General features: G+C 35.3%; 1 protein-coding gene across 3 annotated transcripts in view; it reads right to left on the bottom strand.

Annotated features, from left to right (window-relative positions):
• The window catches only part of GABRA3 (gamma-aminobutyric acid type A receptor subunit alpha3), a 386,726-nt gene that overhangs the window by 346,740 nt on the left and 21,964 nt on the right, over positions 1 to 18,022 (bottom strand). The window contains exon 2 of one of the 3 annotated variants that reach the window (XM_078065248.1): positions 10,711 to 10,742. The exons of the other annotated variants lie outside the window; for them this stretch is intronic. The gene's annotated coding sequence lies outside the window, so the exon portion shown is untranslated. The remainder of the gene's footprint in view (positions 1 to 10,710; positions 10,743 to 18,022) is intronic. 3 annotated transcript variants of the gene reach the window in all.

Below are 18,022 nucleotides of genomic sequence, written 5' to 3'. Positions count from 1 at the left end.
TGAAGGGCATCTGCAAAACTATAGCAAAAACCATGTTTAGTGGTGAAACAATGAAACTCTTTTCTGAGGTCACAAATAAATGATAGCTGTGATCTCCACTCATATTCAGCATTATAATGCAGGAACTAGGCAATAAAATAAATCATAAAAAATTAGATATATAAAAATTTGAAATAAGTGAAAATGGAATTATCTGAAGATTTCATAAAACTAAAAATAAATTGGTACTATTAATAAATGGACTCATCAGTATCTGACTATAAGATCAATATTCAAAACTCAATTATATTTCTCTATAATACAAAAAAAGTTAAGAAAATGAAATTTTTAAAAATTAAAAAAATTTAAAAGCCCTTTATAATAGTATCAAATAACACTAAATAACTAAGAATAAATTTTAAAATTGTGCGAGATCGGAGCACCTGGGTGACTCAGTCAGTTAAACGTCTGACTCTTGATTTTGGCTCAGGTCATAATCTCAGAGTTCTGAGATCAAGCCCTGCATCAGGCTCTACACTCAGCACAGAGTCTGCTTGTCCCTCTCCCTCTGCTACCCCCCCCCCCGCACTCTCGCACTCTCTTGAATAAGTAAAAAATCTTTTAAAAAATTGTGCAAGATCTATATGCAATAAACTACGTAAAATACTGAGGAATAATAAAAGTCTAAATAAATGGACAGGTATACCTGTCCACAGATTGGAAGACCCCATTTGGTAAAAATAACAGTTATTCACAACACTGAACAATAGATTCAGCACAACTGCAATACAAATTCCAGGAAGGTCCTTTATTGTATGGAAATTGGCAACCTGATTCTAAAATTTAGAAGGACAAAGTCAAGAATTATACTACCAGATTATCAGGACTTATTAAAATATTTTGTACTTAATTGAATATCTATTGGCTATCCACATAAAAATGAAAGGTTCTTTTATACTATCTTACATCATACATATATATTGATATTATGTTATATATATTGATATGTGTATATCTATATATGTGTATATCAACATACAAATTGTGTGTTGTGTGTGTGTAGCTTCTAGAAAATAAGATATTCATGACATTGGGTTTGGCAAGGATTTCTTAAATGGAACAAAAATGTACTAACCATAAAGATTGATGTATTAGATTACATTAAAATAGTGATTACTATTCATCAAAAAACAATAAAGGTGTAAAAAGACAAATTCAACAGTGTAGGAAAAGATATATGTAATATATATATTTTACAATGGACTAGTACTCAGAATATTAAGAGCTACAGATCAGTAAGAAAGTTATAGACAACTGAATAGACAAATGCACAAATGATTTCAACAGACTTTCAAAAAAACTGTTTAAGACACTCAAATGGCAAACAGCATATGAAACCATAATCAAACTCATAAGGCATTAGGGAAATGCAAATGTAAACTACTACGAGATACAAAAACATGCATATTATAATGGCTAAAATTTAAAAATATAACAGTACTAAGTGCTGAAAAGGATGGAGAGCCATAGGAACTCTTGTATATTACTGATGGACATGTAACTTGCTGTGAAAATTTTGGAAACTCCTTGGCAGTTTCTAATAAGTTGTATATATGTATATCCTATGACCCAGCAATCCCACTCCTAGTTATACAAACAAGAGAATGGAAAACATGTATTCAGCAAAAAAAAAAAAAAAAATCCAAATTCCTATCAACAGTAAAATGGATATATAAAATGTGGTTTATTTATAGAATGGAATACTACACAGCATTGAAAATTAATGAACTATTGCTAATGTAATGATATGACTGAATCTCAAAAACATTGTTAGGTCAAACAAGCCATACACAAAGGAGTACCTACTGTATTATTGCTTAAATAAAGTTCAGTATCAGGTGAAATTAATCTGTAATATAAGAAATCAAGCTTGCAGTTATCTTGAGAAGGAGAATGTGGACAGTGACTGAGAAAAGGCATGAAGGGATGGTTTGAGCTGTTATTTTTCTATTTCCCAATCCAGGTAGTGGTTACATGGATTTGTACATTTGAAAAATATTCATTGAGCTGTACACTTATGATTTTGAATTTTTATGTATGTTATACTTCAATTAAAAAGTTTACTTTAAACAAACAAACAACAACAACAAACTACTGAAAAGAAGACCAGACAACAACAACAACAAACTACTGAAAAGAAGACCAGAATAAATGACAACATAGCATGTTTCTGGCTGGGAAGAGCTAATTAATTAAAAGACACCAGTGTTGGAGGGCGCCTGGGTGGCTCAGTCAGTTAAGTGTCTGTCTTCAGCTCAGGTCATGATCTCAGGGTCCTGGGGTCGAGTCATGAATTGGGCTCCCTGCTTGGCTGGGAGTCTGTTTCTCCCTTTCCCTCTGCCCCTCCCCCCTGCTTGTGCATTCTCTCTCTCTCTCTCTCTCAAATAAATAAAATCTTTTTTTAAAAAGACACCAATGTTCCAAGCTTATTTATAATTCAATGTAATCCTAATAAAAGTCCCAACACAATTTTCTTAAAATAAAGCTTGTCAAGTTTAAAGTTCATAGGAAAATGCTTGCAACTAATTTTAAAAAAGGGAATTTGACCTAATAAAGAAAACATACTATAAATCTAACAAAATAAAATATTGTAGTACTAGAATAGTTGCATGTTGATATCTGTATGCACCAAAACACTAGTAACAGATGTTGCCTTCTAGGAGAGGAACTGGGTGGTTATTTGAATAAGAATGAGAAGATTTACTTTTCACTCTATACCACTTTGTACCCTTTGGATTATGACCCTTGTACATGAGTTGCTTATTAAAAAGGCAAATTTTAAAAATTTAAAGTTTACCCCAAAAGAAAGAACAGGAAGAAGTGATGGCCAGGGATTTAATCAATACAGATCTAAGATGTCTGAACTAGATTTTAAAAAAACAATTGTAAGGATACTAGCTGGACTTAAAAAAAAAAAGCATAGAAGACACTAGAGAATCCCTTACTTCTGAGATAAAAGTACTAAAATCTAGTCAGGCCAAAATTAAAATACTATAATCAAGATGAAAACCTGAATGGATGCCACTGGGTGACAATGAGGGTGGATGAAGCAGAGGAATAAATCAGTGATATAAAAAATAAGATTATGGAAAATAATAAAGCTGAAAAGAAAGTGAAAGAAAAGTATTGGATCATGAAGGTAGACTTAGGGAACTCAGCAACTCCTTAAAGTGAAATAACATTCATATCATAGGAGTCCCAGAAGATGAAGAGAGAGAAAAAGGGGCAGAAGGCTTACTTGAGCAAATTATAACTGAAAACTTCCCTAACCTGGGGATGGAAACAGACATTGAAATCCAAGAAGGACAGGGAACTCTCATTAAATTCAAGAAAAGCTGGCCATTCCTAAGAAATATCATAGTCAAATTCACAAAACACACAGATAAGGAGAGAATCCTGAAATCAGCAAGGGGAAAAAAAAAGTCCTTAACCTACAAGGAAAGACAGATCAGGTTCACATCAAACTTGGCAGGGCAGGAGACAGTGACATAATATATTCAACATGCTAAATGAGAAAAATATGCAACCAAGAATATTTTATGCAGCAAGGCTGTCATTCAGAATAGAAGGAAAGATAGAGTTTCCCAGACAAGCAAAAACTAAAGGCATTTGTGAACACTAAACCAGCTCTGCAAGAGATATTAAGTGGGACTCTTTGAGTGCAGGGAAAAAAAACAAAAAACAAAAGCAACAAAGACTAGAAAGTAATGGAGAACTTCACCAGAAACACCAACTTTACAGGTAACACAATGGCATTATATTCATAACATTCAATAATCACTCTGAATGTAAATGGACTAAATGCTCCAATCAAAAGACATAGGGTGTCAGAATGGAAAAAAAAAAAAGACCCATCTATACACTGCTTATAAGAGACTCATTTAAGACCTAAAGATACCTGCAGATTAAAAGGGAGGGGATGGAGAACCATCTATCATGCTAATGGGCATCAAAAGACAGCAGGACTAGCCATACATATATCAAACAAACTAGATTTTATTTTTTAATTTAACTTTATTTTATTATGTTATGTTAGTCACCATACAATACATCATTTAGTTTTTGATGTGGTGATCCACGATTCATTGTTTTCATATAATACCCAGTGCTCCATGCAGTACCTGCCCTCCTTAATACCCATCACCAGGCTAACCCATTCCCCCACGCCCCTCCACTCTAAAACCCTCAGTTTGTTTCTCAGAGTCCATAGTCTCTCGTGGTTCATCTCCCCCTCTGATGTTCCCCCCCCTTCATTTTTCCCTTCCTTCTCCTAATGTCCTCCATGCTATTCCTTATGCTCCACAAATAAGTGAAACCATATGATAATTGACTTTCTCTGCTTGACTTATTTCACTTAGCATAATCTCCTCCAGTCCCACCCATGTTGCTGTAAAAGTTGGGTATTCATCCTTTCTGATGGCTGAGTAATATTCCATTGTATGTATGGACCACATCTTCTCTATCCATTCATCTGTTGAAGGGCATCTCGGCTCTTTCCACAGTTTGGCTATTGTGGATATTGCTGCTATGAACATTGGGGTGCATATGGCTCTTCTTTTCACTACATCTGTGTCTTTGGGGTAAATACCCGGAGTGCAATTGCCGGGTCATAGGGTACCTCTATTTTTAATTTTTTGAGGCACCACCTCACTGTTTTCCAAAGTGGCTGTACCAACTTGCATTCCCACCAACAGTGTAAGAGGGTTCCCCTTTCTCTACAACCTCTCCAACATTAAACAAACTAGATTTTAAACCAAAGACTGTAACAAAAGATGAAGAAGGGCATAACATCATAATTAATGGGTCTATCCATCAAGATCTGACAATTGTAATTATTTATGCCCCCAACTTGGGAGCACCCAAATATATAAAATTAATAGCAAACATAAAGAAACTCATTGATAATAATACAATAATACTAGTGAATTTTAACACACTACCTACAGCAACGGACAAGTCATCTATGCACAACATCAACATGAAAACAATGGCTTTGAATGACACATTAGACCAGATGGACTTAACAGATATATTCAGAACCTTTCATCCTAAAGCAGCAGAATATGCATTCTTCTTGAGTGCACATGGAACATTCTCCAGAATAGATCACATACTGGATCACAAATCAGCCCTCAACAAGTGCAAAAAATTGAGATCATACCATGCATATTTTCCACAATGCTATGACATTTGGAGTCAACCACAAGAAAAAATTTGGAAAGACCACAAATACAAGGATGTTAAAGAACATCCAACTAAGCAATGAATGGGTTAACCATGAAATTAAAGAGGAAATAAAAAAGTACATGGAAGTAAATGAAAATACAACAGTCCAAAATCTTTGGGATGCAGCAAAGGCAGTCCTAAGAGGGAAGTATGTTGAAATATAGGTCTACCTCAAGAAGCAAGAAAAGTCTCAAATACACAACCTAACCTTACATCGAAAGGAATTGGAAAAGGAATAGCAAATAAAGCCTAAAGCCAGAAGAAGAAGGGAAATAATAAAGATTAGACCAGAAATAAACGATATAGGTACAAACAAACAAACAAACAAACAAAAAATAGTAGAATGGATCAACAAAACTAAGAGCTGGTTCTTAGAAAGAATTAATAAAATTGGTAAACCCCTAGCCAGGATTTTCAAAAAGAAAAGAGAAAGGACCCAAATAAATAAAATCACGAAGCGGAAAGATCACACCACAGAAATATAAACAAAGAGAATATTATGAAAAAATTATAGCCAAAACACTGGGCAATCTGCAAGAAATGGACAAATTCCTAGAAATATACAAGCTACCAAAACTGAAACAGGAAGAAATAGAAAATGTGAACAGACCCATAACCAGCAAAGAACCTGATTCAGTAATCAAAAATCTCCCAACAAACAAGAGTCCAGGGCCAGATGGCTTCCCAGGGAATTCTACCAGACATTTAAAGAAGAATTAATATCTACCCTTCTCAAACTGTTCCAAAATATAGAAATGGAAAAAAAAAAAAAAAACTTTCAAACTCTTTCAATGAGGCCAGCATTACCTTCATTCCAAAACCAGACAAAGACCCCACTAAAAAGGCAAATTATAGGCCAAGATCCCTGATGAACATGGATGTAAAAATTCTCAACAAGATACCAGAAAATCGAACCCAACAGTATATTAAAAGAATTATTCACCACGATCAAGTGGGATTTATTCCTGGGCTCAAGGGGGTGCTTCAATATTCACAAATCAATCAACCTATATACCACATTAATAAAAGAAAGGATAAGAACCATATGATCCTCTCAATACATGCAGAAAAAGCATTTGACAAAGTAGCGCATCCATTCAGCCCTCAAAAAAATAGGGATAGAAGGAACATACCTCAACATCATAAAGGCCATATATGAAAGACCCACAGCTAATATCATCCTCAATGGGGAAAAACTGAGAGCTTTTCCCCTATGGTCAGGAACAAGACAGGGATGTCCACTCTCACCATTGTTATTTAACATAGTACTGGAAGTCTTAGCCTCAGCAATCAGACAACAAAAAGAAATAAAAGGCATCCAAATAGGCAAGGAAGAAGTCAAATTTTCACTATTTGCAGACAACACCATACTCTATGTACAAAACCCGAAAGACTCCACCAAAAAATTTATAGGACTAATACATGAATTCAGCAAAGTTGCAGGATATAAAATCAATGTACAGAAATCTGTTGCATTTCTATACACCAATAATGAAGCAGCAGAAAGAGAAATCAAGGAGTCAATCCCATTTATAATTGCACCAAAAACCTTAAGATGCCAAGGAATAAACCTAACCAAAGAGGTAAAAGATCCTTACTCTGAAAACTATAGAACACTTATGAAAGAAATTGAAAAAGACACAAAGAAATGGAAAAACATCCATGCTCATGGACTGAAAGAACAAAAATTGTTAAAATGTCTATACTACCAAAAGCAATCTACACATTTAAAGCAATACCTATCAAAATGCCACCAGCATTTTTTCACAGAGCTAGAATAAACCATCCTAAAATTTGTATTGAACTGCAAAAGATCCTGAATAGCCAAAGTAATCCTGAAAAAGAAAAGCAAAGCTGAAGGCATCGCGATTCCAGATTTCAAGTTATATTAGAAAGCTGTAGTGGTCAAGACAGTATGGTACTGACCCAAAAAGAGACACATACATCAATGGAACAGAATAGAACACCCAGAAATGAACCCATAACTATATGGTGAACTAATCTTCGACAAAGCAGGAAAGACTATCCAATGGAAAAAAGTTTCTTAGGGGCACCTGGATGGCTCATTCAGTTAAGCATCTGCCTTCAGCTCAGGTCATGATCCCAGGGTCCTGGGATCGAGCCCTGCTTTGGGCTCCCTGCTCAGTGGGGAGCCTGTTTCTCCCTCGCCCTCTGCTGCTTGTGCTTTCTCTCTCTCTCCTGCTCTCTGTCAAATAAATAAATAAAATCTTTAAAAAAAAGAAAAGTCTCTTCAACAAATGGTGTGGGAAAACTGGACAGCAACACATAGAAAAATGAAACTGGACCACTTCTTACACCATACAAAAAATAAATTCAAAATGGATGAAAGACCTAAATGTGAGACAGGAAAACATCAAACTCCTAGAGGAGAACACAGGCAGCAACCTCTTTGGTCTTGGCTGCAGCAACTTCTTACTAGACACATCATCAGAAGCAAGAGAAACAAAAGCAAAAAATCAACTATTGAGACTTCATCAAGATAAAATCTTCAGCACAGCAAAGGAAATAATCAACAAAACTAAAAGGCAGCCTATGGAATGGGAGAAGATACTTGCAAATGTCATATTTGATAAAAGGTCAAATCCAAAATCTATAAAGGACTTATCAAAGTCAGGAGAAACAAAAGCAAAATTGTACTGGGACTTCATCAAGATAAAAAACTTTTGCACAGCAAAGGAAACAGTCAACAAAACTCAAAGGCAACCTATGGAATGGAAGATATTTGCAAATGTCTTATCAGATAAAGGGCTAGTATCCAACATCTATAAAGAACTTATCAAACTCAACACCGAAAAACTAAAATATCCAGTCAAGAAATGGGCAGAAGACATGAACAGACATTTCTCCAAAGAAGATATCCAAACAGCCAACAGACACATGAAAAGATGCTCAACATTACTCATCGTCAGGGAAATACAAATCAAAACCATGATGAGATACCACTTTACACCTGTCAGAATGGCTAAAATTAAAAACACAAGAAACAACAGGTGTTGGTGAGGATACACAGAAAGGTGAACCCTCTCGCAACTGTTGGTAGGAATGTAAACTGGTGTGGCCACTCTGGAAAACAATATGCAGGTTCCCCAAGACGTTAAAAATAGAGCTACCTTACAACTCAGCAATTGCACTACTAGGTATTTATCCAAATGATATAAAAATACAGATTTGAACGGGTACACGCACCCCAATGTTTATAGCAGCATTATCAACAATAGCAAACTATGGAAAGAGCCTAAGTGTCCACAAACTGATGACTGGATAAAGAAGTGGTATATATATATACAATGGAATATTACTCAGCCACAGGAAAGAATGAAATCTTGCCATTTGCAATGACTTGGATGGAGCTAAAGTATTTATGCTAAAAAAAAAAATCAGTCAGAGAAAGACAATACCATATGATTTCATTCATATGTGGAATTTAAGAAACAAAACAGAGGAACATATGGGAAGGAAAAAAGAGAGGGAAACAAACCATAGGAGACTCTTAATGACAAAGAACAAACTGAGGGTTGATGGAGGGAAGTGTGTAGTGGTTGGGCTAGATGGGTGATGGGTATTAAGGAGGGCACTTGTTATAATAAGCACTGGGTGTTGTATGTAAGTGATGAATCACTGAATTCTACTCCCGAAACCAATATTGCACTGTATGTCAACTAACTAGAATTTAAATAAAAGTTTAACAAAATTTATCTATGAACATTGGGGTGCATGTGGTCCTTCTTTGCACTACATCTGTGGTCCATATATACAATGGAATATTATTCAGTCATGAGAAAGGATGAATACCCAACATTTGCAACAACATGGATGGAACTGGAGGAGATTATGCTAAATGAAATAAGTCAAGCAGAGAAAGACAATTATCATATGGTTTCACTTATTTGTGGAACATAATGAATAGCGTAGAGGACATTAAGAGAAGGAAGGGAAAAATGAAGAGGAGGAAATCAGAGGGGGAGACAAACCATGAGAGACTATGGACTCTGGGAAACAATCTGAGGGTTTTATAGGGGAGGGGGGAGGGGGATGGGTTAGCCCAGTGATGGGTATTAAGGAGGGCACGTATTGCACAAAGCACTGGGTGTTACAGGCAAACAATGAATCATGGAACACTACATCAAAAACTAATAATGTACTGTATGGTGACTAACATAACAAAATAAAAAATAATAATAATGACAACAAACGCAAAAAAATTGCAAGTATAAAATATTAAAATACTAGAAATTTAAAAAAATAGAAAAAGAATAAGTGAAATAAACATAGGGTCCCAGAAACAGATCCACATGTATATAGGAATTTAGTGCAGCATTAAAGAGCAATTTATGATCAATAAGGAAATTATGGACAATTTGATAAATTGCACTGGACAAATGGCTACTCATTTAAAAAAATGTGAGACTCACATAAACAATGGAATATAGTGCTACTACATATAAACAACAAATACTAAATGTAGACTTGAGATAGGAAATTCTTCCAAAGTAAAACCCAAAACTCATAAGGCATGAAAGGAAAGACCAAGAGATTTAAGTACACATTAATTTTAAATTTCTCTGCAACAAAAAGCCCTCATTGATAAAGTTAAAGATAAGCAAGAGACTGGGCTATAGAAACAAAATACTAATGTTCCTGTCATATAAGGGGTTAATATGAATCAGTAACTAAAAAATGAAACAAAGCACAAAATTGAACAAAGGATATAAAAAAACAATTCACAAGAGAATATTACAAATGAATAATAAACATAAAAATATATTCAACCTCAATAGCAATTAGAGATATACACACTAAAATAACCAGACATTTGCATTTAAAGACTATGGAAAGATAACTAATACATTAATTAAAAAGTTTGCTGTTGTAGAGTTGGGGGAAGAAAACAAGATTGATGAGGATTTCAATAGGAACAAAATTTCTGTTGTATATCATTATTTATTTTATTTTTGAGCTATTCATTTTCTCAGAGCCCCAGCATTCTTTCAAAACCAAATATTCTTCCGTTATTCCCTATCTCAGCGAATGGTACATCATCCATCCAACTACAGAATCCAAAACCTAGAAATCATCTTTCACATCTCCCTCTCCAACATCTCCATACCATTCTATTTAAAGTTCTACCAATTTTACCTCCAAGCCCTTTTCAAAACATCATGTCTCTTCATGTGTTCCACTACAACCTTAGTGCAAGTTGTCATGTATTCATTCTTAACACTGCTAAAACTTTATTCACACAAGAAATATTTACTTGGCATCTACATTGTATCTGATACAGTGCTAACATGTTTCCTGGAATCTACTTTCCTTCTAAACTATCCTATACACTGCAGTCAAGTTTAACATTTCAAAATCTGATTTTGTCAGCAGCTCCCCCACCACTTTAAATACCTTAGTGGCTTCTTCAAAGTACAGACATACCTTGGCAATATCACAGGTATGGTTCCAGACCACTGCAATAAAGCAAATGTAGCAATAAAGTGAATCAAATAAAATTTTTGGTTTCCCAGTGCATATGAAAGTTATCTTTACACTATACTGTAGTCTATTAAGTGCACAACAGCATTATGTCTAAAAGAAGAATGTACATACCTTAATTTTAAAAAATGCTTTTTTGCTCTAAAATGCTAACCAATATCTGAGCTTTCAGTGAGTCATAATCAATGATCACAGATCACCATAACAAAGATAATAATAATGAAAAAGTTTGAAATGATGTGAGAATTACCAAAACATGACATAGAGACATGAAGTGAGCAAGTGTCTTTGGAAAAATGGTGCCAATAGACTTGCTGGATGCAGGGTTGCTGCAAACCTTCAGTTAGTTAAAAATATCTGCAAAGCAAAATCAAATGAAGCATAATAAAATGAGGTATGTCTGTAATCTTTAGGAAATTAAAAATTATTAACCTAGGAAAAAATTAACTGCATGATCAGGCCCAAACTACTTTTTCTGCCCTATATTTATATCAGGCTCAGGTCTACCATAATCTCAAGCCACATGGTCCTCCTTTCAGATCCTACAATGCACCATATTGTTTATTTTGCATAGACATCATATCCCCATAAACTCAATAGCCCTTTGCCTAGTAAACTCTTAAAAAAAAAAAACAAATAGAAAGCATTCTCTAATTAGTATTTATAATCAAATACACCAATAATTGCATTATATAGCAACTGATTGAATGCTCTGATTAAAGGCAAATATTATCAGACTGAATGCACAAAACTATGTTATAAGACATAGCATCTAAAATATAAGGATGCAGAAAGTTGAAAATAAAAGGTTGGAAAGAGATACACTAAACATTAATTTTAAAAAGGCTACTTTGATTCCACATGTAAGTAAAATAATATGGTATTTGTTTTTCTCTGTCTGACTTGTTTTACTTAGTATATATAATACCTTTTAGGTCCATCTGTATTGTCACAAATGGCAATATCTCGTTCGTTTTTATGGCTGAGTAATATTCCACTGTGTATATATACCACATCTTCTTTATCTATTTATCTATCACTGGACATTTGGGTTGCTTCCATATCTTGGCTATTGTAAATAATGCCACAATAAACATAGGGGTACGTGTATCTTTTCAAATTAGTGGGGTTTTTTTCTTTGGGTAAATACCCAGTAGTGGAATTACTAGATCATATGGTAATTCTATTAATATTTTGGGGAACCTCCACCTGTTTTCCACAGGATGCACCGATTTACATTCACAAACAAACAAACAAACAAACAAAAAAACAGATTCTTAAATACTGAGAACCAGCTGGTGATTGTCAAGGGAAAGGTAGGTGTGGGGACAGGTGAAGTAGATAAAGGTGGATTAAGAGGTATAAATTTCCAATTATGGAATAAATAAGTTGCAGGGATGAAAGGTACAGCATAGGTAATATAGTCAATAATATTGTAATAATGTTATATGGTGACAGAGCACTAAGTAATGTATATAATTGTTGAATTAATATGTTGTACACCTGAAACTAATATAACATTGTATATTAATTATACTTCAATTTAAAAAAGAAAGCTGGCTTGGCTAAATCAATATCAGACAAAGTAGACATTAAGAGAAAAATCATTACTAGCAATAAAAAGAGACACTTCAGAATGATAAAAGATCCCATTTACCAGAAAGATATAACAATTCTAAATTTGTATGTACCTAATATTGCCTCAAAAGATATGAGTAAGATATGAGATGAAGAAAAACTAGACAAAACCACAATAAGAAATACAATATCATAGTGGAAGGTTTTAATATCTCTTTCTCAGTAACTGATGAAACAAGGAGAAAAAAACATCAGTAAGGATATACAGCAACTGAATAACATTAATAAATTGGACCTAACTGACATATATGGAACACTATACTCAACAACTGAAGAATACACATTCTTTTCATAAACACATGGAACATTTACATACACTGAACATATTTTAAGACAAAGCTCAGCAAGCTCTTTCTATAAAGGGCCAGAGAGTAAATACTTTAGGCTTTGTGAGCCTCATGATATTGTTGTCACATATTTTTCTTTTTTTAATCACCTTTTTAAAATGTAAAAAAAAACATTTTTAGATCGAGGGCCATACAAAAGCAGTCCATAAACCAGATTTGGCCTATGGACCACAATTTGCCGACCTCTGTTGTAGGCAACTCTCAACAAATTTCAAATTGAAATTCTACAGAGTATACTCTGACCACAGTGCAATTAAGCAAGAAATAATCAAATGACAATTAGAAAATCTACATCATTTCCAAATTAAGAAATACACTTCTAAATAACCCTGGGTCTAGGAAAAAATCACATTGAAAATTAGACAACATTTTAAACTGAATAATATTGAAAATAATACATATGAAAACTTAGGGGCTACAGCTAAAGTCATGCACAGAGGGATATTTGTGACCTTAAAAGCATATATTAACAAAGGAGAAATGTTGAAAATCAATAAGCTAAGCATCATCTCATTAAGCTAAAACAAGAAAAGCAAATTAAACACAAAGAAAGTGGAAGGAATTAATTAAGACCAGAAATAAATGAAACAAAACAAATATATAATCAAGAAGATCAACAAAAACAAAAGTTGTTTGAAAATAACAAAATTGATAAAACTTTAGAAAGACTGATGAATAAAAAAAGAGAAAAAGCACAAATAAAATGTGGAACATAAAGGAGATATAAGTACAGGTCCTACATGTAGATATTACAAATATCATAAGATAAGGGTGCCTGGCTGGCTCAGTTGGTGGAGCATGTGACTCTTGACCTCAGAGTCATGAGTTTGAACCCACTTTGGGTGTAGTGTTTACTGATAATAATAAAATAAAACCTTTTTTAAATTTATAAGATGCTATGAAATACTTTATGCCTTTGATTTGAAAATATAATTAAAATATACAAATTCCTAACAATGTGCAACTTACCAAAACTGACTCAAGTCAAAAGAGGAAATCAGAACAGTACCACAATATTAAAGAAACTGAACCTGTAACTTAAAACCCTTTAAAGGACATCACCAAGATGGCAAAGTAGGAGGCTGTAGGCTCCATCTCCCCCAAAAGATCATAGATAGCTATTCATGAACAAAAATAGCTCTGGGAGAGCTTAAGAGTCTACTTAAGAAGCCAGCAATACAGCAGAACAAAAAACCTGAGAATAACTGCACACAAAGGGAAAGATGAACAGTTTCTTTTGACTGGCATTATCTTGTCCTCCAGGCTGGCACTGCTCAGTGCTGGCACCCCTAGAAAGAGTTCCCCACTCTGGGAAACAGAGACGGGGGTGAGTGACCATCTTCCCCAGCTTTTCAAAGTACCACACAAAGGACCTGCTTTGATTTCACCCCACCCAGACTGGCAAAGCTGAGACATATAGAGATGACTAGGAACAAGGAAGAAAACAGGGGCTACCAGTATCAGCCACAGCCTGCTGTGCAGAGGACCCCAGTAACTTTCCCCACTGAAGAAATCAATGGCCAGCATAGCTATCATAAACTCCCTGTAGATTTCACTAGTTATTTTCCTACAGGTAAAAGCATTCACAGATGGCAAGCACCTGAGTCCTTCCCTGTTCACTACCCCACAATCTCTGCCAGAGCTCAGGATCCACACTAGCAGCTAGCCCAAGCCTCGACATCACTGACCATCAGGGAAATGCAAATCAAAACTACAATGAAATATCACCTCACACCGGTCAAAATGGCTAAAATATACAACACAAGAAACAACAGGTGTTGGTGAGAATGTGGAGAAAGTTACTATCATGAGCTCTCACCTCCCTCCATATCTCTCCATCATCTAATTCTTCTTCCATATCTAGGTTTGACTTTCTTGAAAGTTAACCCATTCTTTGCTGCCAAAATTAGTTTTGAAAAATGCAATTTGATCCTGTCATTTTATGTTTAAAGCCCTTTAATGGCTCATATATGACATCAGAATAAGGTCTAAACCTAATATGGCCCACAAGACACCACATGATATGACCTGAATAATACTGTCTCTGTTTTCTCATCCCTCTCTCTGTCTACACTCCAGCCATACTAGCCTTCTCTTGCCTCCTAAAATGGAATGTGAATTTTATAACAATCAAGACCTCACACAACCTATTTCCTCTCCCTGAGATATTTTCTTCTCCATCTCCTATACCTCCTATCTCCATTACTACTGAAGTGGCTAACGTTGTAGATCTTTATGGTCTAAGCTTGAGCATCACTTCATTAATGAAACTTTGCCTCTCATATCCCCAAATAAGCTAGGTCTGTATATTAATTGCTTTATAACACTCTTTACTCCAGCATTCAGCTTACCTTCAAATTACTTATTCAAAGTATTCCTTCCTTTTTAGATTGTGAGTTCCAACAGAGCAGGGACTGGGTCTATCTGATTCACTATCACATCCTCAACACTTAGCACAGTGAACTGAAATATTTAACATACTCAATAAATAGATATTAAAATGAAAATAAAAAGATCTTTTGTCTCCCCCCAAAAAAACCAAACACTCAAGAAAGGGGTTCATAAAGTAGAACTTGAAGACATCTGAGAAATTTTTCAGAAACTGATGACACAGAAGTTCTAATAAGTGAACACTGACCTTGTCAATTTGGGCCACAATGTTCACAGGTAAATTCTGCTTGGGGTTACAGCACACCAAAAATTCTGGAAAACTGTCACCCATCCATATGTATTGCTTACATGACCCTAAACATCTTTATATGAGAATACAGGTTATAGCTCAAATTATTTTTTTACTTGCCTCTGGGAGGTACTTGACAAAGCAACAAAACCATTTATAGACAGAGACTCACAGTCCCACCAATTAGAGACAGTAATTCAAGAACTAAATCACCAAAGAAGGAAAGACACCGTGTGTAATTTACACAATCACCTCAGGCTGCTGGCCTGATTTACAACTATCTCTATTCTAAGAGTGCACTGACTCATAGTCCCTTCCAACTCAGCATCCAGATTCCAAAACATTCACCCTGCAGACAGTGATTCAGAGCCCCAGCTCTATGCTGTGCTGCTGTATCCTACCTCTCATCCAAAGAGCTACTCTCAATTATAGTCCCTGGGGCTGCAGGCAGACAGATGAAGCTGTATACTGAAGAGTAACTGCAGATTTGTAGTTTGTCTCCAGGGTACAGAAGCTATAAACAGGAATGTGCAGTGTACATTGTTCAGGCAACCTACCTTTATCTAAAAATGGGAAATCTACAGACCAGACACAAAAATAGAGAAAGGTTATGTTCATATATACCACTTTCAGCTTCCAGACCACACTGAGCATATAACTGAGAGCACTGTTGTAACATGGATACTGCCCTGGGTCCCCAAATGCTTCTGGAAACTGTGTCATTTATAGATTGCTAAACAGGCCCTCAGAAAGCAGGAGGAAATTGCTCCTGGAGTAAAGATGAGAATGAGGTCTAAGACTGATTATCTACTTATTTCTGACTGGGTGTTAATGCTGCTGGAATGCCACTTGTAACAATGAGATATTTCTTGCAAACATTTGGCAAGCATACACCCACTCCCCAAGGGCAAGCGAGTTTCTTTCTCAAACTAATCCCAGCTAAAACCTGAGAAAGATGGATTGAAAGAAAGCAAGGAATGGGGGAAAGCAATACAGAAGAATGCTCTTAATTAGTCACCAATGTAGAAGTAGAATAAAGAAAATGAGAGGCTGATTAAGGGATTCAGGCACAAAAATATAGCCAAGCCCTTATATCAGTGAGAGAAAGCAGAAGCTTGAAGGTTAAAGGAGAAGAAAGAATGGAATTAAAAGAGAGGGAAGAAGAATAACAGTATATATGGGCAAATGAGACAGGTTAGAAAAACTAGTAGGAAATAAATTTAACCAAAGAAACACAATCAGAAGAACAAGTTCAGCCATGTCGGACTTCCTAGTGTTTGCTAAATATTCAATTTACTATTCCTATCAATCTACTTCCAATATATCTCTCAAAACCATCTTCCTTCTCCCTCCCTCCTTCCCTCTCCCTCTCTCCATATAACACCCTATTAAAGTGGTATTGGTCTCCTTACATTCACTGTTAAACTGCATTAAATCATTCTTCAACAGCAACCTGAGGGACCTATTAAAAGGCAGATCAAATTATTTTACTCCTTTGCTTAAAACTATTCAAAGCCTTGTATGGTGACTAACATAACATAATAAAATAAAATTAAAAAAAAACAAAAAACAAAAAAACAAACAACAACAATAAAAAAACTATTCAAAGCCTCCCTACTACAGTTGGGAAAAGACTATAAACTCTTGAATTTGGCCTTAAAGGTCCTTTAATAATTAGCAAAATCCTCTCTCTCCAGCCTGAACTCCTACTACTTGGCTGCTCACTGTCAGTGCCATATTAGCCTCCTCTCGCTATCTCTAATGCATTGGCACTATGCCTTCCCACCTTACAGATGACCTAAGCCCATAGAAAAACCTCCATTGGGCCATTCACCCTTCTGGAACCAATGAAGACCCAAAGGTTAGTTGCTACCTCATCAATTTCCTCCATTTCTGTTTCAAGTTCCAACATCAACCTCGTGATCATAACTTTTTTTTATATACTACTGTCTCTTCCTCCTGTCACAACAAGACCCTCCTGCTTAGGCAACCATTGCTGCCCACTTGACCTACAAAAATTCCTCTGCTATTTTGACCCAGCCTATGTAGACCCATGCCTCCATTGCTTCACAATCTAGAGTGATACTCAGGTATATAAATGTTAGAATCCATGATTACAGATTAAGCATGGAAAACTAATCAAGGAGAACTCTTTAAAACTAAGGCCTCAAATGGCGAGTAGTCATTATTCAAAAGGAAAATTATTATCCATCTAGAAATCCCAAGGTATCATTATGTCAAGCTAGCACTGTAGGTTCATATAGGAAAAATCTCCTCCTCAGCTCCAAACATAAAATACTTTATAGTAATGATAACTAAATCATAAAACATAATTTAAAAATAAAAACACAACCACAATTGCTTAAAAAAGAATAGAAAAAAGAGAGAAATATGGAGCTGAAAAAACAAACAAACAAAATAAACCTAGCAATAGAGACACCTAAAGTCACTCACCTATTAGGGAACACCGAGAGGCAGCCAGGAGTTCAAATCTGTGGGAATTGTCACATGGTAGCAAAGTTAGATTACTGAAGAAAACCAGAAAGGGAAATAAGGATTTCCCACCTGTGCATTATGACTTAAAAATTTC

The sequence above is a fragment of the Halichoerus grypus genome, chromosome X, assembly GCF_964656455.1.
Source record: "Halichoerus grypus chromosome X, mHalGry1.hap1.1, whole genome shotgun sequence".
Lineage (NCBI taxonomy): Eukaryota > Metazoa > Chordata > Mammalia > Carnivora > Phocidae > Halichoerus > Halichoerus grypus.
Note: the sequence above shows the minus strand (reverse complement) of the source record. Positions and strands in the feature narration are given on the sequence as shown.